At 47.8% G+C, this 24,688-nt stretch overlaps 1 protein-coding gene and 1 long non-coding RNA gene across 2 annotated transcripts in view; one reads left to right on the top strand and one right to left on the bottom strand.

The window, feature by feature from the left end:
* Nucleotides 1-24,688, top strand: part of LOC144151461 (RYamide receptor-like) — a 920,756-nt gene that overhangs the window by 57,115 nt on the left and 838,953 nt on the right. The gene's annotated exons all lie outside the window — the stretch shown is intronic.
* LOC144151468 (uncharacterized) overlaps nucleotides 20,034-24,688 on the bottom strand; it is a 459,596-nt gene continuing 454,941 nt past the window's right edge. The window contains exon 2 of the long non-coding RNA XR_013318881.1: nucleotides 20,034-20,234. This is a non-coding gene — a long non-coding RNA (uncharacterized LOC144151468). The remainder of the gene's footprint in view (nucleotides 20,235-24,688) is intronic.

Raw genomic sequence — 24,688 nt, 5'->3', positions numbered from 1 at the left:
AGCGTCGCTTTTCTAGGTGTGTGCGGCGTTCGCTCAAATGGGCGAGAAAATGTAAACGTATACAGCCACTTTTCCACGCTTATAACGGCCCAGTGAACGTTGAAGACCAATCATAGGATCAGCAGGAGCTGTGGCAGAAGCAGCATGTAGGGAGCAAACTGGAAACTACCCAACTCAGAAAACCAGGGCACTAATTGCCTAATTGCGAAGTGTAAAATCATGAAATGGTAGAGGATAATTTATATATATATATATATATATATATATATCGGTTAGTAGAGACAGAGACACACGAGAAAGACGTAGAAAACACAGATAAGTTTACTGACGTTTCAGGAAGAGGTCTTCCTTTCTTCAGAATACTCTGACGACATTTGACCAACTCTTATAACAGCTGGGTGAAGTACTGTGTTGTCTTTGAAATGCGGGCTGCAGACCAACACAAATAAACGCACTTTCGCCAGAACATTAATTAAATTAAAAGGGCACCTTGTCAGAAAAAAAGGTGGTTGATACCTCTTTCATAGTAATCGGTAAAACACGAAAGTGGGGTGTGCCTTCACAGGATCAATTGAATGTTTATTCTGCACGAGGTCGCGGGTTCGATTCCCGGCCGCGGCGGCCGCTTTTCTGGTGGAGGCGAAAAGCAAAAACGCCCGTGTGTACGAGATTTCGGCGCACGTTCAAGATCCCCAGGTGGTCAAAATTAATCCGGAGCCCTCCACTACGGCGCGCCTCATCGCCTGCGTTGCGTCGGCGCGTTAAACCCCACAATCAATCAAATCAATGTTTATTCTGCATCGATATGAACTTGCACATCGCTATTTATATTTCATCGGTATGACACCGTCAGCCGTATCAACATAAGACACTGCATTGCACGCGCTGGAGCACTGCGTAAACACGAATGAACCCACACGCGCTCGCAAACATTGCGAACGAAACCGAACGGGTTGCCAGCGAATCGTTTGGTGAACTCACGGTCCGCTGCAGCGAAAGAGCATGATTTGCGGTGCTGTCTTGAGGGTGTGCTTTGTTAGCGACAACCTTCTGGCGTGTCGCTTTCGCAAATGGGCGACCACCGCGTCCCTGCTCCGTGGAGTGTGCGGTAGACGGTTGCGTTGCAACGAGCTCAGCTGGCGCCAACTGTCGGCGCTCGTTAACATCGTGATGCACTACTTCGCTTCACCTGTCTTAGACGGCAGCACCATCGAAATAGAGGAGGTTATAGCAAAGATATATGGCGCGTTCATACAGCTCTGCGCTTCACCTCGTAGCGGAGTCGGTAAAGCGCCTGGCACCTTCCGTTCTGGCGACTGAGCACCCGGCTCGAATCCTGGCTCAGGCGCGGTTTTCTAGCGATGTCATTTCTGTGACGGATATGACGTCAGGCAGATCTTGGTGGATCCCGGCATAAAACACTTTCGTGTCGAAAAATATCAAGAAAACAAACCCCCCGGCGCGAGGCGCCCGGAACGACCTTCGCGCAGTAGCTTTAACAAAAAAGACAGGGCGTACGTGATTGTGAGCCTCTTTAGGAGCACCCGGTGTCATCCTCGCTTGTGCGTGGGCTTGCGCCACGTGAGGAGCTCCCGCCTTCGTCGTCGAATTCGGCACGGCAGACACGTGGCGCGCCAGTCGCTATAGGGCTCCGCTTCGTTGAGCCGGAGGCCGTTGTGTTGCCCATGCGTCGTTTTGAGACTGGGAATTCCGGAGTGAGGTCGTTAAAACGGAGAAGCCACGGGCACGTCGGATGAAAATTGCAATACGCGTTGCTCTGACACTGCCATCCTCCAAGGGACCCCAACAAGCATTTCGTCTTCATGTTTCCTTTAAATAAATCTCTGTGGAGACCAGTCAGTCAAAGCCCTCCACTACGGCGTGCCCTACCGGTTACGCGTGCGTCGTCCGTCTGTGTTTCTCCGTTTTTGACTTGAGAAAGAATCGCACTAGCGGGCAGTCCTATCAATAATTACGCTTCGGACTCGGGGTCGTAGTCTAAAGCGTCCCTAAAGCAGAATTGAACCTTACACACACGGCAACCAATACAACTGCACTTGTTGAAAGAGCGCGCAGTCCTCCTCACATAGCGGCCTTGTTGTTGAAGAGTTTCCCACGAATCCACTCTTCCGCCACTCCTTTTGTTGCCAAGCCTCACAAAGCAGCAACATATTATTATATATCACGCACCCCCTAAAACAACTATTGCATGGCAAACTTGGCGCAGAGTTCGCGTGCGGGGGGAACCAATAATTCGATACTGATGGCAGCGGGGCGTAGCGAGACGCTGGGGTCATTGTGCGCCGCCGTGGCACTCGGTACTCCAAGTCCCGACACCACCACACAACTGCTGTTACTTTTCGGTTTTTTGCTTGCAGCCAAGAAAGGCTTCGCTGCATAGGGTTGCAGCGCACTATAACATGTAGTAAAATGCCAGACGTCGGCGTAAGGTATTTATGTACATAAGCTATCAGTTGTAAGGTAAAATTTCATTAGCCAAACGTTTAAGCCATGTCAGTTTTGATCGGCGGTACCTCTCGGTAGGCGTCTTTCAGATTCTCTTTATCGCAACTTCTGGTAGCGCTGTACTTGAAGAGTGCCAATAAAGAAATAAAGGAGCTGCTAATTCTACTTTCGAAGTAGTTAGCAAGACACAATATGATGGTGAATTACGGGTGCATTTACAAACCCACAATAGCGCACGCACCACACTCAACAAATGTTAACTCTACGATGTGAATGGACTTTACCGGGGCGGCACCATCTACCGAGGGCTGTTAATTTCTTCGGTGAGCCGCCGTCTACTGAAAGCTGCTCCTGAACATTTATAGCAAAGTGGAAAACCGCTCCTGATATGATGCTCGGTTCAGGGTCGGCGCAATCGCTTTGCGCATAACTGGTTCGCCACCTCTCCCGCGCAGTGGCACCGGTCGCATACCGGGTACCTTATCGGAACCGGTTCTCAGCTCTAGGATAACTATCTCATTTTGTGCACTGCGCATTGCGGTTACAATAAAGAGTTGCATCAGAGCAAAGAACCAGTTGAAGGACGGTACCAGGTAGGCCAGCAGCGCCGTGCTGCGCGCGCAGAGGTGGCGAAGCCGGTTCAGCGGGTGCGCACGTCCGCCTACCACGTACGGTGCGCAACACACTTGTCTATAACACTGAGTTCAACTTCAACTGGTTACGTCTGAAAACTGCCGACTCAAACTTGTCACAAAAGACGTTGAGGTCAAAATACATTGTCAAGAGTTCAGAATGACGCAATAGTTTTCTTCAAATGTTTTTCAGCCGAGGCAAGATAAGGCTATAAGTATGAAACTTGTGTTATAGACAAGGGTGTTGCCCTCTGTACCTTGTGCAGTACCGGACCGCCTCTCCGCTCTGCTAAACTCTCTAATGTTCGACAGCTGATAGTGTATCCCGCTCGACCCAGCTTCCACATGCAAGGCTGTCAGTTTGATTACCTGAAGGCGCTGTGTTTACCTGGTCCCCATCTCTGCTACTTATCTGCAGCATGCCCACAAGTACAGGCGATCCAAAAGTTAAACGGAGCACGCGAGTGGTGGTCAGACTGGGCGAAACTGCATGGCAGCGCGACCTATCAGAAGGTGCGCCGCGGATAGCCATGGTTAGCACATTGGGCTTACACATCTCGATGTAGTAATGTTCGTCTTATCACCAGCTTGAGCGACATCGCACTGCTACTCTATGCAATCATTTGCTCGTCCACCTCGTGAAGAAAACTTTGTTCTTGGTGGCGTGAGCGTTCTGCGTCGTCAGGAATTCCGCCCACTTTCAATTTGCGTGACTTCTGTAGTCGCCATTCAGGTGGTTTAACTGCTCGGGAATCAATTTGGAAAGTGCAGCCAAAATCATCATAGGTTCAAGAACACCCATGAAAACAAAAAAGCCAAATTACTGCACGTGATATTGGCTGCTTTGCTGTCACAACAAAATGTTGCAAGTGAGCCGATTGAAGAGCAGCGACTTCAACCCAAATTGGCTTTATTGCACAGGACAAACAAATGTAAACAAATTATCTAGAAGAAAGCAACAGCTTGATGTGGGCCAGTTGGTGCGACATTGATCAAAGGTTTAAGGCTCAAGAAAAACGCGGACACTGGAAGAAAACTAAAAATACAAACAGCGCGAAATCCATCCAGAAGATGTTTTACTCGCTGGGGCAAGACTATATCCCCGTCTACAATGCGCAGCAGCGAAAGCCTTGCTGGAAGAGCAGGCTGTGCGGATATTTGAGTGAAGTTGACATCACTTGAGTGAAGTTGACAGTGAAGTTGAAGTTGACAGATATTTGAGTGAAGTTGACAGTGAAGTTGACACCCTGACATCACTGAAGTCTGACAAGCAGATGAACGCGTGTTAATCACAGCACAATGGCCGGTTTCCTCTGGGTGTCGCATAAAGATAATGCCGCAACACCGCGAGCGGCCCGCTTACGTATCCTTTTACAGCGGAGCTGTCATAGGCTAACGGGCCCGTTCTTTTTTGTGGACGTAGCGCGAGAAACGCCGCTCCCAACTTCCAACATCGGAACTCCCTCTCCCTTCGGCCAATCGTTCACCTCTGCGCTTCTTATTTTGATATAAGAAGGCGCATATTGCCCTGAAAAAATGACCCCCCCTAGAAGTGCAATTGTGTTTAGAAGTGAATCCGACTTTTAGAATATTGGTGTATGCTTGGTCATTGTAAGCTGGCTTTCTTACACTGCGAGTTGCCCAGTGAAGTCTACTCATAAAGCAAACCTAAGCGGCAATGGGTGCGAATGCGGCGGTAGGGGACCCTCGATGACGATCAGGCCGTCATCGCCAAGCGGACGCCAAGCGAAATGCCAGTTGGGACCCCGAAAACATCGAGGCAAAGAACCCCATGACGTCGGCCAACCTGAAACCCCGCTGAATGCTTTCCCGGGGCGACGGCGCGGTAGGAGCGGGAGTTTGTGGCCAACCAATAACCCACAAGCAGCTCCACTGGTCTTCCACTTGCACCGAGCTGACTTTCAGAGAAGGGCACGTGTGCTCCAAGTACCCTCCCACGTCTGTGAAAGCACCTTTAAGGTTTGAGTCGGCACACTGAAAAGTGGTGAAGCAGGGCATTACCCTTTCCTTTCTGAAGTCGGCCATATCCGAATCCTGCGAGCATTCAACAGCCACCAGCGTCTTAAGCAGGTGGAGAAGCTAACGAAATCTGTCTACCCTGATCATATAATTTCGAGGGCCAGGGAAAACCTGGTAAAGGGGGTAAAGTCTGACGAGGAGGCTGACATACCAAAAGGAAAAAAAACCAAAAACTTCGCCGTGGTGCCCTATGTTCCCAGGATGTCTCAAGGAATAAAAAGTGGCAGGATGGTATGACGTGAGCGTAGTGTTTCGGGCTCCTAATAAGTTAAGTAAGATCTGTCCATGAAAAACTCCCTTGTGTACGTGAATTCGGAGCACGGTAAAGATCCCCAGGTGGTAAATATTAATCCGGAGCAATCCACTACGGCACGCCTCATCACCTGAGTAGCGTCGGCACGTTAAACCCCACAATAAATCAATCAAAGATATGTCCAAGAGTGAACAAAAAGGCAAAAAAAATCGCGCCAATCCACCCCGTGAATGTGGTTGGAAAGCAAAGCTGAAAACGGCACCCATAACGATTACCCATGCGACGTCACTTAATTCACTCACATCGCTCTACAAATAGCAAAACCAAAGAGAAGTCAAATGCACTTAACCACACCATTTATTACTTCAAAGAAATATTCTTGCTAAGGTTAAATAAATGCATGAAGCATGAACGGTGTTTGGTTGAGTAGTATTGGTGTAGCGCCAGAGTGGAAACTTTTTTATAAAATTAAAGTAAGCTACAACCCGGTGTTAGACGATCTGTCTTCTCCATCTCTGCGCCGCTGACGGGGGCGATGAGATTTGCGGCAGAGAAGCAGGAGGAGGAAGAAGAGATACTTCTGTTATTTCTGAGCGGCCCAGAGTGCAGCCCTGGGGAGTGATTCCTCCTTCCGTAGGGCCCATATGCAGTCCGCGCAGCCTGTGTTCTGTCCACACGCTGAAGCTGGGTAGGTAGACAGGGCCTGGACAGCAGCATCTCCCATTGCTCTTGTTGGGTAGTTGATGGAAAGAGAGGAGGACGATCAGGGCTAAAGTCGCACACCCCGATTACGGGGTGGAGTGTTCCTACTTCTGAGCAAAATTTACATTCAGCGACGTAGCGATTCGGATACATTAAGTGAAGACGCGTAGGCTGTGGGAAGGAGCCCGGATTGTATGAGCCGTAGGGTAGTTTGTTGTTCTCTCGAAAGGTCAGGGTAAGGCGAAGGTACGGTTTGTCTCAGAAGGTGATAATGCTGGGTTATCTCCCTGAACGTGACCCGGGGGTGACTGTCCTCGTGCAGCTCTATAGAACGGGATGTAAAAGCGCAGGCTTGTTGGGTGGGCGTATTTGTTGCCCTCCATTGAAGCGTGAGGGGGTGTCCAGATGAGCTGAATGGAACCGTTTGGGGAGTGTTCTTTTAGCACGCGCAGTGCAGGTCAGGACACCCAAGCCTACTGGTAATTCCAATAGGCTTGCTGGGAATCGTTGACTACCCTCCGAACCCCTGGTTTAGCGAGAGCCAAGGTGATGGCTGCCGTCATTTCTTGGGTCCTAAGCGAGGTACACGCAAGGAGGTTGGTTCCGGAGGAAGCCACGATGATGGCGTATTGCTGCCCCCGATGTTCGGAGGCATCTGTGTAGATAACTGCCACATCCCCACCGAGGGTGGTGTTTAGCGCTTGAGCCCGTGCTTTTCGGGGACCCTCGTCATGTGAGGGGCTCATATTTCTAAGCAAAGGGAGCATCTTTAGTTTTAGTCGCCAAGAGTCTAAGAGTACGTCAAGCTGAGTGACATTCTGGGCTGCCCAGCCAATCTGGTGAAGCATGCGGTTACCCATCGCAGTTCTGAGTCGGACCTTCTGGTTAGAAAGATGGCCTTCTATCAGCTCTTCCACCGTGTTGTGGAGCCCTGTGCTAAGCAGCCTCTGTGTGGACGCACTAATGATAAGACCAATGGCCTGCTCGACGGCCTTTCTAATCATTATATAAAGCATCTCTATGTCTTCCTTGTCGAGAAGAAGATAGGGGTTTGTCGTAAGTAACTCTCGAGAGGACAAAAGCTTCAATTAATCGAAAGGTACCGGATTCTTTTAGGCCTCGCTTCTTGGTGGCAACTCGTCTGATCATGTGTATGATTAGATTAATGCTGTTTTTGAGGCGCTGCAAGGAGACGTCACTATTGGTGTTGGCCTGGAAATGTTGGCCCAGGATCTTGATGCTGGGGTTTGGAGTGAAGGCCTGGCCATCAAGGAGTATTTGAATGTATTCCTTGGTTTGGCGTGAGGGCGGACGACAAGGAGCTGTGATTGTTTACGTGAACACTGGAGGCCACAGGCTTTAGAGCACATTGGCGGACTAGAAGTGAGATGCCATGCATTGGTGTGAGCTTCCTTTAATTTTTGTAACTCTTAGCACATGAGCAAGGTGCGCACAGGGCCGCTAGACGGGCTTGAGTGGTCGCGTGACGCTTTCACGTGGCATTCAGCGAGAACAATGGGGGTAAACCCGTAGAAGATTGGTAGGTACACCACCTGTCTTCCCAGTCTTCGCGTGGGCTCGTAGCTAAATCGGTAAGACAATGGGCTTTCGCTTTGTTAGTCTATTAGTTCCAGGTTCGATTCCCGGCGGTGCCAGTAAATTATTTTATTTGTTCGCTGGAGTTTTCTGGTGACACCAACGGTCGCGAAAGAACCCTTGGGGGGTAGAGGTAAAAAGCTTTGCTTTAAAACGGTTAGCTAACAGCAAAGCGTATGAACTGCGAAGCTCCGCAGCGACGGTGAAGAAGAGGGTAGCGGTACCTAATGGACGAAACGATAGCGCCCGCAATTCATTCCGTGGCTGTTCAGTGCAATGCATATCGCTGTGGACCTACAGTTTCTTCACCAGCGGCATATGACGCTAGCTTAACTTCTGACGAGCGCTTGTGACATTACCTGGCCGCGCTAGGAATCCTTGTGTCACCTCCTATCTTATTCTTGCTCCGTGGTTTGAACGCGCAGCCATTTTATTCCGACATAAGAACCAGCAAACGCGAGAAATTGTAGAAGCCAGCCACTTCTTAAAAGTTGGTTCGGATAGCATGAGTTTTCCGTGTATTGACCTGCTTAATCGAGAAGACAGCTACTTAGATACGCAGTAAGCGCGATTTCGGTGCCACTTCTGGGCATGAGTGTTGGGGGGTAAGGGGGGGGGGGTCTTATCCCATGTTTGATGCAGTCATCTTTGCTGTTTGTCGCAATTCGTGCCCTTTAAAGGTTGTTTTGTGGTTTTGTCGTTACTTTTTTTTTCTGCACGTGCAGTCGAGTACGCCGAGAACTGTGACGCATGTGGGGCGGGTCGATTGGGCGCTTGGGCATTAAAGGCTTCGAGTTGAGAGTCTGCGCTTGTGCTGTCTTCATGTGTTCTTGTTCCCGTTAATCTGCGCGGAGTTTGTTTTTTGGCATTGTGCTGCTGAGCACGAGGACGCGGGTTCAATTCCCTGCCGCGGCGGCGGCAGCTTTTCTGATGGAGGCGAAAAGCAAAAACGCCCGTGTGTACGAGATTTCGGCGCACGTTAGAGATCCCCAGGTGGTCAAAATTGATACGGAGCCCGCAACTACGGTGCGCCTCATCGCCTGCGTTGCGTCCGCGCGTTAAACACTACAATCAATCAATCAAGTTTGTTTTTTGAGATGCTCCACACAAGGCCTTGTCTAACATCCCTGTAAGAAACAAGTAGGCGGCACGATCAGAGACGGCACAAGAAAGTTTCTTCGCACTACGGTAGCCTAGATATTTGTTTACGTTTGCGCAAGGAATCGAGATGGTCAAGACGTACGCTCCGACGGGCCTTTTGGTACCAGGCTACTAGAGTCAACCCACTTAACATCCACGGAGTGCCCTTGAGGCGTCCCATCTGGAAACTAGTATGCTCAAGCCTGATGCTCCGCGTTCTACAGAACGAGCTGTGCGGTCGGCGTGATCGTTCCCGACAATTTTTTTTGTTATTTGTGAATACCCTCAGTGTGAATATATTGAAGAGGGGAGTGGGGTACAAAATACAACAACAAAACGTAGCAGCGGAAATACAAAATATGCAACAATATACATTTACAGTGGCTCAAATTGCACGTATACATGCGATAATAACATCAAAAGGTGTTTATCCAAGGCACGCCGCTTTGTTAAAAATAAGTTTATACAACGGTATTATGAACAGCAGCATTAAACAACGCGGAATTAACGATTGCAGCAATGTCACGTGGAAGGTGGTTCCAGTCTTTTGACGTTGACGGGATAAATGATTTAGAAAAAGTTGTATGGCATGAAATTTGGCGCCTACTTTGTGGGAGTGGTCAAGACGTGAAGATACATATGACGGCGGGGTTATAAGAAAGTCGTGAAGGGTATCATGATAAAATATTTTATGGAAAAGGCAGAGCCGAGCGATTTTACGACGCGTGGTTAGCAATGGCGGTCCCAAGTTCAATTTTATTGTAGACACACTGGATGCTCGCTGATAGTTAGAAAGAATCAAACGCGCAGACAGTGGCTTGGGCACCTACAGAAAGACCACGACGTGACTGTTGTTGACAACACGCTGACTAGGATCACCTATATCTCTATCGTAAACTGCTTGGGGTAAACCTATCGTAAACCTTGGGGTGTACCGTGTATCCCAAAAAAATTGATATTTCTGAGAAATTGCGCAAATGCACTTAAGTGCAAAGCGTAATCCTGGCGCACTCCTACTGCTATCCCTACTACAGTTTGAAGGAAGCTGCGCAGTGTGAAGGGTTCCCGAGCGCAAAGCTGCCCGACTAAATAACGGTGGCCCGCAGGACAAAAGCGCTCAGTTTATTTCGGGGGAAAAACGGAAGGGCAGGAATGCAAGTAGAGACAAAGCACGGAAGCACCACTACTGCCGATGGCGCCCTGAGCCCCTTCTCGAGCAAGCAACGGCGTGGCGTTTCTGAAGACATTCGCGATGGTGTCTCCGACCCCTTGGGCTGAAGCCGTGAGGTGTGCGCCCTCTGGGAACGCTGGCTAGTTCTCGCTGTCAAGGCGCCGTCGTCGTGTCTCCCCCCTGCTTGCCACTGCCATTCTGTCCGCGCGCTGACGCAGCTGCTGTAGAGTGTCCCGCACTCACTTTCGCGACAGCTGCTTTTATGCGCCATTGGGTCAATTTGCACTTGTCCTGGGCTTCTGGGCTTGACGCGCACATTGTACCCCGTGTTCACCGTGCGCTCACTATGCACGGTCCCAACACGGGCGGGCACAGGACCCGTAGGGGCTCTTGTGGCCCCACAAGTTTTACCACTACTTATCAGCGAGATTTCGCGCCCTCCTTTCGCGAACGCTGATTACATAGGGGCCTACTAGCAGCTCTCAATCTGTTGACAACGCGACTGCAAAGTAAAATAATTATAACCTTCACGCAAAAGATTTTAAAGAAAAAATGTTCATATCGTTTCCTTCGTGGGGAGATTAGTCGCAGAATGTATATGTATACCCGGCGTCAAAATAAGCCGGGGCACGCGAGCGCGTGGCAAAATGAATCGCCGCGCCATCTGACGTGGCACTTTTGGTGTTGAGACACAGATGTGTGCGTGCGCGTCCATCCCCTGTATACTATCCCGTCTTTCCCTGCAGTTTAAGCGGCTGGCAAAGCTGATATCATTGAGCGCTTCGCGCTACGTGTCTTTTTTTTTATCCCCAACACGGCTCGCTGGCACACGCTTCGGCGGCGAACGTTGAGGGTAAAGTAGGCTTTGATCAACCTGCCTGGTTCGGACAAAGGACGCATTGCAACGAGATTATGATGTCTTAGTTTTTGTGGCGATAGCGTTTGTTTTGGTGTATGAACACAAAAAGTGTTTCCCGTGTCAATGAATTCAACGCGTATTGCGACCAGTTATCTAGTTTCGTTCTTTTGTGTCAAACGCAGGCTGTGACAATCTGTGTTTGCATTTTTTCTCGTCAATACGTGTTTAGTACGTTTGGAAGGTGACAGATTCTTAAAAAAAAAACACTATTTCTCGCATCAATTCCTTTTCGTTTTTGGTGTGCTCATTTTTTGTTACCAACCAACTCCATGTTTTGGGCAGAAATACAAAAATCTCTGGCACAAGTTCGTGTGCGAGAGGGCCAACACATGTTATCTGACGGATCAGGGCAGAGTGAGCAACGTACACTTCACCCTCGCCGTTCGCCGCCGAAGCGTGTGCGGGCGAGGCATGTTAACAATACAAGTGACCCCTATCGCCAAGCACTGAATGTGATCAGCTTTGTCGCTTGAAGTGAAGGACAAGACAAGATAGTGGTTGGACTCGCCCGCGCATACGGATGTCTCGACACCAGGGCCGTTTGCCCGCACGCGATAAGTGTGGGAATAATTTCTCAACTACGACTTAAGCGCTGTCTAGATAATAAGTCGTTTGCCGGAAAATGAAACAACAGCTCGGGTATGGTGGCGTTCCGTTGGGTTTTCTGGCAACCGGAATTTTTGTCGTGGCCGACTTCGACTTATTGGGGTCTTATTCGTAAGCGGGAACTTATCCGTACGGGCAAACGGGCCCAGAAGTGCAATGTCAGATGGCGCGGCGATGCATTTTGCCACGCGCTCCCGTGCCCCGGCTTATTCTGCCGGCGGGTGTACATCGTTTTACAGCTTAAAGCGCTTTGATTTCCGTGCGAGGATGTTGGCTGTTCATCTTCGAGTCCGCGTTGCCTACATAGCTGTCTTCAACACTTCCGGTTGTTGGTTTCATACATCTGGTGCAGCAAGCCAGGGCGCCTTGGCCAGGCGAACCTCACCAGTACCATTAAAGACTTTTCTCTCTCTCTCTGGTTGTTGGTTACGGCGCCTTACCCGTGGTGTATATACAGCAGAATGTAACGGCGAGGGAGGGACTTCAGCACGTAAGTGCGCACGTGCGCAAAAAAAAAATCATTGGAACACAGCATTTATTACATTCTGTGATAAAATGTGCAATCGCAACGCAGTATCTACCTAAATTAAGACAAAGGTTGCGGCCGCCTACACCCGAAATGAGATACAAACGTTAGCACACTTGTCATGACGCTCGAGCAGTGTGCAGCGGACTGCACGGACGACGCCTATCAGCGACGCCAGGGGCGGGATAGCTTGTGTCTGCGCAAGCGCAGATCCCCTGACCCGACCAGCATGTCCATGTGCATGTCCTTGTTCCCATTTTTGGCCGTCGATGCTGCAGAGGGTGCTCGTGCCGGCAGGAGCGCTGTTGCCGGCCCCGGCAGCCAGGTACACACACAACGGGCGTTGCTCAGCGCGCGCCATTGCTGCGTCATCAATGGTCTGCTACGTCCTTGCTCAGGAGAGAACTTTGTCGTGTCATCGTTCTGTCTATGTTCTGTCAAACTGCTGCGTGTAATCGCGACTTGCGGGCTGCGAGTTTATGTGCCGGTGTTGGTAGCCGGTCCACGGTGCCGATGGTAGGATTTCCCATAGCTGAGAACTGCTTTTATCGTTCAAGTGGCCAGGCATTGGGGTCAACGAACACATGAGCCGATGGTTTTTCACACACGCTTGCATACAAGGAAAAGATCATCATGATGAAGCACAACATTGATGATATGATAATTCATTATATGACAACATTAATGAATATGATTAGGAGAATTTTGGAACAACACGACCACCCTACATAGTTAACTTTCAAAGCCCTCGAGCAAAAACCGGCAGTCAACGCCCGTCGTGCGAAGAAAGCCCTAGACGCCTTCAGGGAGTTACCGGCGGTTAGCGCGAACCAAAATATGACTGAGCGTGGGTGGATGAAACTGCGAAGTGAGACGGATGACAAGGCGCAGTAAGAATAACAAAGTGAAATAACACAAAAGAGTACATTATAAAGACACAGAAAATTAAAAGGAATCAACGCGAACTAAAATGATCCAAGGGAATTATATGGGTGACTGAGAGGATGAAGTTGTATCAAGGTTAATAAAGACGAATGAAAGTTAATGTACAGAAAATCAGTGTATTAAGATGATACCTAACGAATTCAGAAGGAAGAAAAAGCAAATTCAGACAAATCAACGTGAATTTTGAGGGATCAAAGATACACACAGTGAATAAATAAGCGAAACAATTATGGTAAAAGTACATTAACGAACACCAAAACGAATTACGATGAATCAGAGTAAATGTCGAAAGAAAGACAGTGTAAATAGAGAGAAATCAACGCGAATAAAGCGGAATTAAAGGGGATTAGTTAAACTCAAACTGGATAAAGTGGGTCTCTCAATGAATTAAAGTATATGAAATTCAAATAAAATAAATCAAACAATCAGCAGGTATCTAAAAAGAAATTAAGGCGGATCCAATTGAATTAGGAGGACAATGCAAATTAAGAGGATTCGGTTTAAATTAAGAAGAATCAGATTAAATTGCCTTGCTTAACTAAGTGACCTGAGTTAGATCACGGTGAATTAAGAGGAATAAAAATGAACAAAAAGAATCAAAGTGAATTTCGAATGAAGACACAGCTAATTAAGAAGAATCAGTGTGAATTAGGGAGAATTGAGTTACTGAAGTGAATTATTAAGTTAACTAAAAATGACAAACGTGGATTAACAAGAACCAAAGTTAATTAAGATGGATGAGAGTAAAGTATGGAAGAAGATAAAAAAATGAAGGGGAATCAATGTAAATTAAGAAAAATGGAGGTGTAATATTTTGAATCACAGTGAAATAAGCGGATAGTTTAATGAAATAAGAGCAATAAAATTAAAATAGGATGAATGAGACTGCAGAAACAGAAACAAGGGAAATTTAAGATGCATCTAAGTAAATTGGGATGGACGACAACGTATTTTAAGGAGAATCCGTCTGAATTAAACGAATGCCTGGGATGCATGAGAATCAAAATGTAAACGAATTCGCTTAACTGAGTCAATTAACGGATATCAATGTAGATTAGGATGAATCAAAGTGAATAACAAGATCTAGACGTTAATTAAGATGGAGAAACGTGAATTAACAAGAACCAGAGTTAATTAAGATGAATAAGAGTGAAGTAGGAAAGCAGACAAAGAAAATGAAAAGGAATCAATGTAAATTAAGAAAACAGAAGGTGAAATATTTTGAATCAAAGTGAAATTGGCGGATAATTCAATGAAATAGGGGTTATAAAATTGAAATAAGATGAATAAGACTGAACAAACACGAACCAAGAGGAAGATAAGAAGCATTTAAGTAGATTGGGATGGACGACAAACAATTTAAGAGGAACCACTTTGAATTAAAGGGAATGCCTGTGATGCAGGAGGACTCAAAGAAAATTAATTCGCTTGACTGAGTCAATTAACGGATATCAACGTGGATTACGACGAATGAAAGTGTATAACAAGAGCTAAGATGGACCCAAGTTAATTAGAAAGACAAAGCAAATTAACCCTTCCGGCCCTGATTTTTTTATTTCAAACAAAAGAGTGTTTTCTGTGTGTTTTCTTAAATTTTGGGGTCCCATAATCCCACAAACAAAAAATAGAGCTGGAACACTAAGAAAAACAGCGCGAATGACAGGACGAAGAAAGAGAAGACAAAAGCACAGGGGCTTTCCCTTCCCTTTCTTCGTCCTGTCATTCGCGCTGTTTTTCTGAGTGTAACAATGTACCAATTGGCCCGTCAGCAAGCCCTTCTAGAGCTGGAAGTAAAAGTAATGACATATTGATTAATGAGGCAAATAATTAAGACATCTGACAATTAAAACTTTTGTGTAGAGCAATGAGATCACTTCTGCACATTTCCTTAAGCGTTATGACTACATGAACCTAGAAACAAAAATTCAGCTTCGTAGTGCATTTATTTATAGATTTAGTGAGAGCGCTATTTTTTTCAGCCTCAGTGTCGTAATTTCAACTTCACCCAAGCTTTTTCTTTTTTGTAGCGAGTAGCTCAACTAAAATGAAACAGCAGTGATATCTATCCCAGTAGGCACAATTGAAGGACAATTCTCCAAAGAACTAGCAGTTTTGGTTTCGTTTTCCATGGGCTAGAGGAACTACAACGTGATGGGGCCAATTGACGCAACCAGGGCCGAAAGGGTTAAGTGGAATCAGTGAAAAGTACAAGGGATTGAAAAAGAATTGAAGCGGGAGAGCCAGAGAATAAGCAAATATCAAAAGGAATCAAGAGGAATCAAAAAGGAAGAAAATGAATTCGAATGAATCAAAGAGATAAAGTTGACGGGTGCATGAATGAATGTGAATCAAAGGGATTTTAAATGGATGAGAAAGCAATTCTAGTGGGGAAATAAGCGAAATAAAACGAAAATAAAAGCGAAGACCAAGCGAAGTAGGACGAATTGTTCAGCAATTAAAGAGGATGAGCCATTGATTTAAGCGGAATGACTTAGTGATATTTTCGGCCTGAGTCAGGTAATTAGGCAAACTAATTAATACTCAAGTCATCCACCATGTTTTGTTCAGTTATACCCCTTAAATAACTGACTCATCCCCTTTAATTGGGGAGTATGTTGTCTTTTAGTAATACAGTTTTTTCTCTTGTTTTTTAGATGCGACGCATCTCTTGCTCTGAGGCATGTCCCTCCTGCGTCGGCGTCGGCGGCGTCCGCACGCCACCTGCGCATGCGCGTCTCTCCTCCGCTCTTCTCTCCGACAGCTGTGCGCAACACTCTCACTCCGTCTCATTATCATAAACAACAGCTGCGTGCGCGCGCTTCGCCCCGCTCGCGTCTGCTCCGGGGCGCAAGTGCGCGCTTGCGCGACTCTCCTCCGCTGTCTCCTCTCCTTCAGGCGCTGTGAATATAAAGCGGGTAGCGCGCTGCGGCGGTTCAGTCAGCGCTCGCTCTCGTTCGACGCCGCGTGCCTTTGCTTGATGACTCCGTGCTTGACTTGATTATTCCGATGAAGACGTGATGGAAGCGACGGTCCCTTCAGCGAGTGGGCTGACACAATCCAATATCAGCGTCAGCGCAAACGCTCAAGGCAACGTTACGACCAATTGAACCCCCCGATGCGTCGCATCACATCAGGGTTCCCTCGCGGAAAGGTGGGCGTAATTTTACATTGATTCATCCAAATCCACTTTGATATCCCTTAATTGACTTAATCAGGCGATTTCATTTACTCTGATTCCTCCATCACAACAGAAATTTTTTTTGCTTCAGAATCATTCGCTTTGTCTTCTTTCCCAATGTACTTGCATTCATCTAAACTCCATTTTCGTTCCTGTTTGTTTAGTTTGGTTGATCTTCATTCCCGTTTATATATCTTATTCCATTGAATTGTCCGTTTATTTCGCTTTGATTCAAAATGTTTCATCTTCATTCCTCTTAACTCACATATCGATTCCTCTTTATTTTCTTTTTCTTCCTTCCCACTCAACTCTGATCTATGCTAATTACTTTCGTTCCTGCTAATACGTATTTGTCCGTCTTAATTCCCTACAGTCACTTAATTCTTCGGAATGCACATTGATTCTCCGTAATTAGCTGTGTCTTAATTCCTAATTCACTTTGATTCCTGTTAATTCACCTCACTCTAACTTAGTTTACATAGACAAGTAAGGTAATTTAGTGTGAATCTTCGTATTTTATATTGATTCCTTTTAATTTTTATTCTCCTTCTTTCTAATTCACTTGAAACCATTTTAATTAACTTTCTAGAATAGTGTTGATCGTCTCATTCATTTTATTTGACTTGTATATATTTTAATTCATTGAGTGACCAGCATTATTCAGTTTGCTTCAAATTAACTCCCCTTCATTCCGCTTGATTCACATCGATTTCTCACCATTTACTTTTTCTTTCGACATTTACTTTGATGCATCTTAATTGACTCTGTTTACCGTTAATTCACTTTTATCCAAATTAATTAATTTGTTCATTCACTTTGTGTAAGTTTGATTCCTCACAATTTGCATTGATTCCTCTTAAATTGTTTGGCCTTCCTTCTTAATACTTCCGGGTTAATCTGAATATACCTTGAATTCTGTAAATTATGATGATGATTATTAGGTTTAACGCGCCGACGTTACACAGGCGGCGAGTCGCGCCGTAGTGGATGGCTCCGGATTAATTTTGACCGCCTCGGGATCTTCAACATGGGCCGAAATCTGGAACACACGGGCGTTTACGCTTTTCGCCTCCATCAGAAAAGCCGCCGCCGCGTCCAGAAAAGCCGCCGCCGCTCAGCACAACGCCCTAGCCACAGAGGCTCCGCGGCGGGTAATTCTATAAATTAACTTTGAGTCACTTTTAATTACTTTCATATAACTTCATTCCCTCAATCGTTCATTTAATTCACTTTACTCCATTTAGTTCGCATTGATTCCTGTTAATTTGCTGTGGCTTTCAAATTCACTTTTATTCCTGTTATTTAATTTTTCTTATTTTTCCTTCGCCTTGTCATCCTTCTCAATTCGACGTTTCATCTACTCACGACCAGTCATGCGTTGTTTCGCGCTAACTGCCGTTAACTCCCTGGTGGCGTCCAGGGGCTTTTTTGAACGACGGGTGTTGACTGCCAGATTTTGCTCAAGGACCTTGAAGGTCGACTGAATGACAAAGCATGAAGAGCTTCCTAGCTGCCTCAAAGTTTTCCTTATCGTGTTCATTGATGTTCTCATATAATTAATTTATCATATTACCGATGCTGTCGTCCAGCAGCTCTTTTACCTGTTAGCGAACGGGAGCGGAACAACATCGGTTCACGCTCGGTTCAGACTTCCAAGGATGGCCACTTGAACGATAAAAGCAGCTGTGACACATCTATAGGTCCTGTATAAGCTTCGCCAGAGTTGTTCCTCTGATTTGTTCGAGCCACCGCGCAGCCCGTTCCAACGTGACCGCAAAGCCCGCTTTCAGTGTTGTGCATCGAACGCCTTTTTCAGTTGTGCGCAGGTCAGCGGCTGCGGCTGTCCCACGCAGCGGCTGGCTGAACCGGCAGCACACGCACGCACCGACTTCGCCCCGCGGCTTCAACCCGCGCGGCGGCTCCTACACGCGTGACGCGTGGCTTTCCCGCACAACTTTAGAACTCCAGGGGCGGTATTCTCGTAACTGTCCCTTTTGAAAACGTCCCTTTTGCGTTCCTTTCATCGTGACGTACTTCCGTTTAAGCAGTGGGCGTTGGCAGTAGGTTTGCCGCGCTTGCGTTACGTCACTTCCGGTTGTTTGCTTTTTGCCAATCAGTGCTCACCAAAAGGGACACTTTTGAAAGGGACGCAAAAGGGGCAAAACTCGAGAATACCGCCCCAGATGGCGGACGGACGCGTAACTCTGCCCCCTAGGGGAGCCGCATGCAGGAAATTTAGGAATATCCAACCAGTGGCGCCGTGAACCGGCTACCAACACCGGCGCATAATCTCGCAGCCCGCGACACGCGATTACACGTACCACTTTGACAGAACGACAATGCGCCAGCGTCCTTGCCCGAGAAAAGACGCAGCAGACCAATGCTGTGCCTCAGAAATGCTCGGCCGGCGGGTGTGCAGTGGCCGGGGCCGGCAGCAGTGCTCCTGGCCGCACGAGCATCCTCGGTAGCATCGGCGGCCAGAAATACGAACAAGGACATGCTGATCATGTCAGGGTGGGCACGCACACGCAGATGCAGGCTGTATTGAACCGGGTGTCACCGATAGGCATCGTCCGTGGAGCCCGTGTGACGCCGCTCGAGTGTTATAGACAAGTGTTGCCGTCTGCACCCGGGAGTGCTGGCTCTTGATTGCAAAACAAAAAAGCTTTGCGCATTCCGATAGAGTCATTGTGGGCAGTTCACCCCGCGTTCACCGTGCTCTCTTTCTAAACCACCCCCTGCCCTCTGTTCGTTGCACCTGTGTGGATTCCTGTGCATGCATCTCCCCTACTTCCCTCATCCCAGCTGCTTGCTTCCTTCTGCCTCGCGATTTGTATTGAAAGCTGACGAACTCTGTTCAATACCGTGAGGAGGGACCGGTGTCATGGCCCAGTACCTACCACATACAACATTGTATGTTATTCCCTGTCAGAGCACTCTTACTGGAAACATGAAAACAACAGAGTGTCAACGCATCACAGGGATCTGGGGCACGGTCATCGCCGAAGAGAAATTCAAGAGAACAGAAAAGGAATAAACAAGCGCAATCCCACACCCGACTTGAAAAGCACACTTGCCATGGCAGCCTTTTTGTGTACGCAGTAAAATCAGGAAGAGTGGATGTCGTCCGGTCTTGTTCCCCAAGCCTGATACCACGTCTTTTGGTGCTAAGTCGGCACAACGTTCACGGTCGCCTGGTGTCCAACCCTGTGTGCCGTAATGATGAACTCTGAGTTCTCATTTCAATACGTCAGCTGTACCATGCGGGTTTTCCGGGTTCACTCTAAAAAGTCTCCCTAGGGCGTCTTCATCACAATTATCCAGAAGGCCCAACCGGAGTGATTTATTGTGCCAATTAGGTGAATGACGCAGCCGAGCATTGAATTTCAGAAAAAAAGGGCATCTCCGCTGGGGCATTGAGCAATGCAAAATGCCATTCATGCCTTGCGTGTTGTCCCTGCGCACATGCACTTTTTTTAGTCAAATCTTATGTTCGGCCTAATCATTCGCCAAATTTGCACACTTGGTCACTTTAATTGGTCATTCGGGAGCGCTGTGGTGAAGATTTCGTGTCCGGATGGCATGACCCCCCAGCGTGCTTCAGCGTTCACTTGTACGTAGCACAGAGAAGCTTGCTCCTGAAGTCGAACTGACGAAGATTACGTCCTGTAGATTCCAAATGCAAATAGGACAATTGTCGAGCCCTCACAGCGATTGAATGCAAATTGACCGCGTCAAATTTTGGGCAATGTATTGATATTGCATTGGGATTGAATTTATTATTGCCCAGTTTCAACAGCGGAACTGTTTAACCTTGCCGTAAGTTGCCCAACGCGAGAGAGACAGAGAGAAATAAACGTGTATTGCACAAAAAAAGGAGCCATGGATTATCTTCGATGCTGTAGCATTGATCATCCTGGGTGGGTGGAGTCTCTAGTCCGTGATGCCATGGCCTTCAGGTCTTGTCTAGCCCGGATCACCAGGCCACGCTGGTTTTCCAGGGCCTTGCTGCACAGCAGGTCCTGACACTGCTCCGTTGATGGCGCCAAGATAACGCCACCTGTAAAGGGTGCGCCACCACAAATAGATTATTATAACAGTGAAGCCAGCTTGCGTGGCTGCTCGAGTGTGAACACAAGTGGGCGTTCGTTCGCTCGTTCGTTCCTTCATTCGCTCGTTCTTTCGCTCGTTCGCTCGTTCACTCGTTCGTTCGTTAGCTCGCTCGCCCATTCCTTTCTTCCTTCCTTTCTTGCCGCGAGCTTGGTAATTCGGGAGAGATGTGAAAGGCTGCTGGCAAAAATATTCAGAGAAGCTCGCACTCATGCGCAAGACTTGAATGGCAAAGCTGTTGTAGCTGAGCCTTCTCGGACACATATTTAAGTTTCAGTATCATTGTTCATTTGCATAGTTGTGGTGCCAGTAATCGTCGTCATATGCATCGAAGAGGTCGTCGTCTTCTTCGCAGGGAGTGGTGGATGCAGATTCATCCTCGGCATTGTAGACTTCCACCAGCTCATCGTCATCGACTCGAGGCAGCGCTAGCGGGATCTCCAAGTCATCTCGGGAAGAAGTAGCACACTCGTAGCCATGTCTTCACTTATTCATAAGGCCTTCTAGCTAATGCGGTCGCCGCCATGACCTCCCCCAAGCAGGATGTCTTTTCATCTTTAGCATTAGCGCTGAAGTTTTGTTTTTACGCGCGCGGTAGCGCTTGACGACAGCGCTGGAGTTTCCTTTTTTTTTTTTGCAAAAGCCAATGCATGAGCTGGGGTCTCAGTGGTCGCCGCGAGGCAGGCACTCAGGAGCGCTTGGCATTTTCTAGCTCCTCGGGGTTTTTGCCGGTGGGTGTTTTTTTTTCAAAGCCACTGCGCTTGATGAGGACGCTCGGCGGGGACCACGGGGCACACGCTCATGAGCGCTCGACATTTTCTTGGTATTTTTTTCTGCAACGGCAAACGTACGGCTTGTACAACAGCTCCGCTGTTAAAACTATCAGGGCCTGCAGTCATGAAGAACTTTCAGCGGGAAGTTCGGAAATTCATGTGATGTGCAACAGCCGGGTCTCCAACGAAGGGAGAGGGGCCGCGAGCTCTGCTGTTTCTCAAGCCTTGCACCACTACTGCAAGCTGCGCCAACTTTTAACGCGATAGCGTTATTAGGCTCATTTTTTGATTCATTGGCGTACTAGAAGTGAGACGCCATGCATTGGTGTGAGCTTCCTTTTATTTTTGCAACTCTTAACCCATGAGCAAGGTGCGCACAGTGCCGCTAGACGGGCGTGAGTGGTCGCGTGACGCTTTCACGTTGCATTCAGCGAGAACGCAGGGGGTAAACCCATAGATGTGCTTGGTTAGTACACCACCTGTCTTCCCAGTCTTCGTGTGGGCTCGTAGCTAAATCGGTAAGATGACGGGCTCTCGCTTTGTTAGTCTATTAGTTCCAGGTTCGATTCCCGGCGGTGCCAGTAAATTCTTTTATTTGTTCGCTGGAGTTTTCTGGTGACACCAACGGTCGCGAAAGAACCCTTGGGGGGTAGAGGTAAAAAACTTTGCTTTAAAACAGCACTTTAGTCGACGACACATGCGAAAAAGCTTACGTGTCCCACGCTGTCCCATTTGCCCAGCGTTCATCCCTTCTGGTCTCACTGCTGTTTCGTCCCTTTCAGCTCTGCTTTCTTTTTGAAAATACATTTTCACTGACTAGTATAACTGCTACTCGTTCCATAGGAGGAGTACTATTGTCGACAGATTAAAGAGCGTCTTCCGAAACTGTTCCATCTCATGCTTAACGCGTTCAATTACCGTTTCAGTTTCTAATCTCATAATCTGTTATAAGATTCCGCAACTTTGCTGACGGAACGAGGGCGGTGGCCAGGCGGAATTCAGACGACTTCATGGTGGCCTTCGTGGTGACGCCGCGTCCGTATTAGCTATCTCAAAATGCATTCCAGTGACCAGAGCAATATTGAGCGACTGAGCAATAACTAAAGCTCACTTTTAATAGAATTTCGGCTCACCCCTTCGAGAGGCTGACTGCTAACAACGGCAGTGTGAAATGTATTGAAAAGGCTGGTTTCTGTGCACTTGCTCCTGCGAAACATTCTCGTCGGAAGATGCTGCTTGGAGTCGAAGCGTACGTTTACTTCTAGGAACGAGGTTTCGATACATATACAATATTTTCGCGTATTGCCCGCACATTCGATACAGGAAAGGCTGCACCAACGCTACTGCTCAAGCCAGACATCTCATACTGTGTAAACAGAAAAAGCGTATATTTAGCAAGCAGAACACACTGACTGCAAGGCGAAAGTCACAATTCACTCAGTGTCACTGCTCTCGCTAGGGCTATCACTTGAGCCGGAGTATTCACTGCTGCGCACAAGGTCATCTTCGATTCCATCCATGTTGTTTGTGATGCAGCATTTTTTGAAGCTTTTTTTTGCACCATCTCATCTGGAATCGCCCTCCATGCCTCGGCAAGCCACCTGCAGAATAATGCAATATCAGACCTTCGCGCGCGCCCTGTCGTCGTCAAGTCGTAGAGGTATTCGGCCACCCATTCGGCGTAAATGCGCTTGACATTTGATTTGAAAGGCTTATTCAATAATACGCCTAAAAGCTGCGTCATTGATGCCATTTCACCGGGTATGGCAACTAAGTCAGTGCCGTTGCGTGGTGTTTGTCAAAGCACTTCTCCGACTTCCCGCGGGGCGCCGCCATATTTGTGTGAAAAACGAGTGGTATCACTGAGATAAACAGCGGGTTAGACCTTGTATAAGGTGCTTACATGCTCCTAAATATAAGTTTAAATTAGCATGCTTCCAGCTTGAAAGGACACCCTTTCACTCACTTGGCCCCGCGTTGTACTGAGTTTGATTTCACACCTCTTTTTGAAAACACAGCAGTTTTGTTTACGCATCACAATCAAACATCGAGACATTGTGGAAGGGTATTATATTTCTAGGTATAAAACCGAGTGCGTAAACCACCCATCAGTGGCACTTGTGGACAAAGAAATGTCGCTGATATAATCTTGTTTGTAATGTCCGGAGCACGACAAGTGCGTTCTGTGCGCGCTGTAAAGAATTTTTGCGAAAATTCTTGGGTTTATATGTCTTTCGTCGTACTAATAAAATTCAGTTAGAGTACACTCGTCCTTGTATGTTTAGCGCAATAGCTGCCATGGATGGCTTAGTCGGCGTTACTGAATAAGAGCTTCACGGCACAACGCGCACTGCCGTGAAGCTGCACTAAAAGAAAAACGCGGCGTAATATCCGCACCCATTGTTTGCCACTGAAATTTTCGCATTCTTGGTGCGGGTTATACGCGAGAAAATACGGTAACCCATTTCGACCCCGTGGGCCCCCGAATGTTTTAACAGAAAAGGCTAGACGGACGGCTCAGCATGCGCGGAATAAATGCATCCGTCCATGCCAGGGTGCAGAGATGCACACTATTTGCAACTCGGCAACAGCCTCTGGGTGTGTGCTCAAAAGCATTTATTGAATGTCACAGTTGAAACTCCTTTGGGCCTCCTTGTCACCTCTCGCTACCACTTTTCCTCCGAACGCGAACTCGCGAGTTTGCCGCGACCCCTGAAGTCGTGCTTGCGGCTCCCGTTCTAAAGGCGAAGAATTCCTGCCCCCATTTTTTTATTCTGCGGCCGGGCAGCGACAGGTGAAATCGGCTAGGGTATACCTTGATGCGCATGCGTCTCTGCGGCGGAAGCGCATCCAGGCACCCAAAAAAATCGGCAGCACCAGCATTCAGCCGTTTAGCTGGCGTTGCGTCAAAACCTCCATCCTTCTCACCTAAGGCAGTTTCAGAGGCCACGTCGTTTACCTCGGTAGGTAAACAGAACGGGCAGGAAAAAGTCCGGCGAGGGCACCTCGCAGCCTCCGCGCGCCAATGTGAGCTCGCGTTTGTGACAATCGCGATGTTTTTGGCAAGCGCTAAAGCTGCTTTAGACGGAGCTGCTTTAGACATGCGCGAAGTTCGTCTATTTTAGCTTTTTGCAAGCCCAAATTGTACTTCAGAAGCTTCTTTAAAGGAAAACCCGATGATGATTTTGTAGTAGCGCCCCGCTAGGTAGACTGGCTGTAGGGTTTAACGCGTCGACACGACGGATGAAATGAGGCGCGTCGTAGTGGAGGGCTCCGGATTAATTTTGACCACCTGGGAATCTTTAACGCGCGCCGAAATTTCGTAAACACGGTCGTTCTTGCTTTTCGCCTCCATCAGGAAAGCGGCCGCCACGGCCGGGAATCGAACCCCCGTCCTCATGCTCAGCAGCACAACGCCCTATCCACTAAGCCACCGCGTCGGGTTCCTCGCTAGGTAAAGAAGAGAAACAATTCTGAGCTCGTCGACGACCCCTAATCCGGATATATTTCTACCCCCATTAACGCATTTGTGCAGCCTCCACCATCAAAGGATCGTCTCCACATCTCTTCGCCCTGAAATCATCCCTCGCAAGAAAACTCCGTCGATCCCAAAAGTCCGGCTTCAGTCTTT

The sequence above is a fragment of the Haemaphysalis longicornis genome, unplaced genomic scaffold, assembly GCF_048455015.1.
Source record: "Haemaphysalis longicornis isolate Haplotype H1 unplaced genomic scaffold, Haemaphysalis longicornis Haplotype H1 scaffold_1, whole genome shotgun sequence".
Classification (NCBI taxonomy): Eukaryota; Metazoa; Arthropoda; class Arachnida; order Ixodida; family Ixodidae; genus Haemaphysalis; species Haemaphysalis longicornis.
This window is presented reverse-complemented; position numbering and strand designations above follow the sequence as displayed.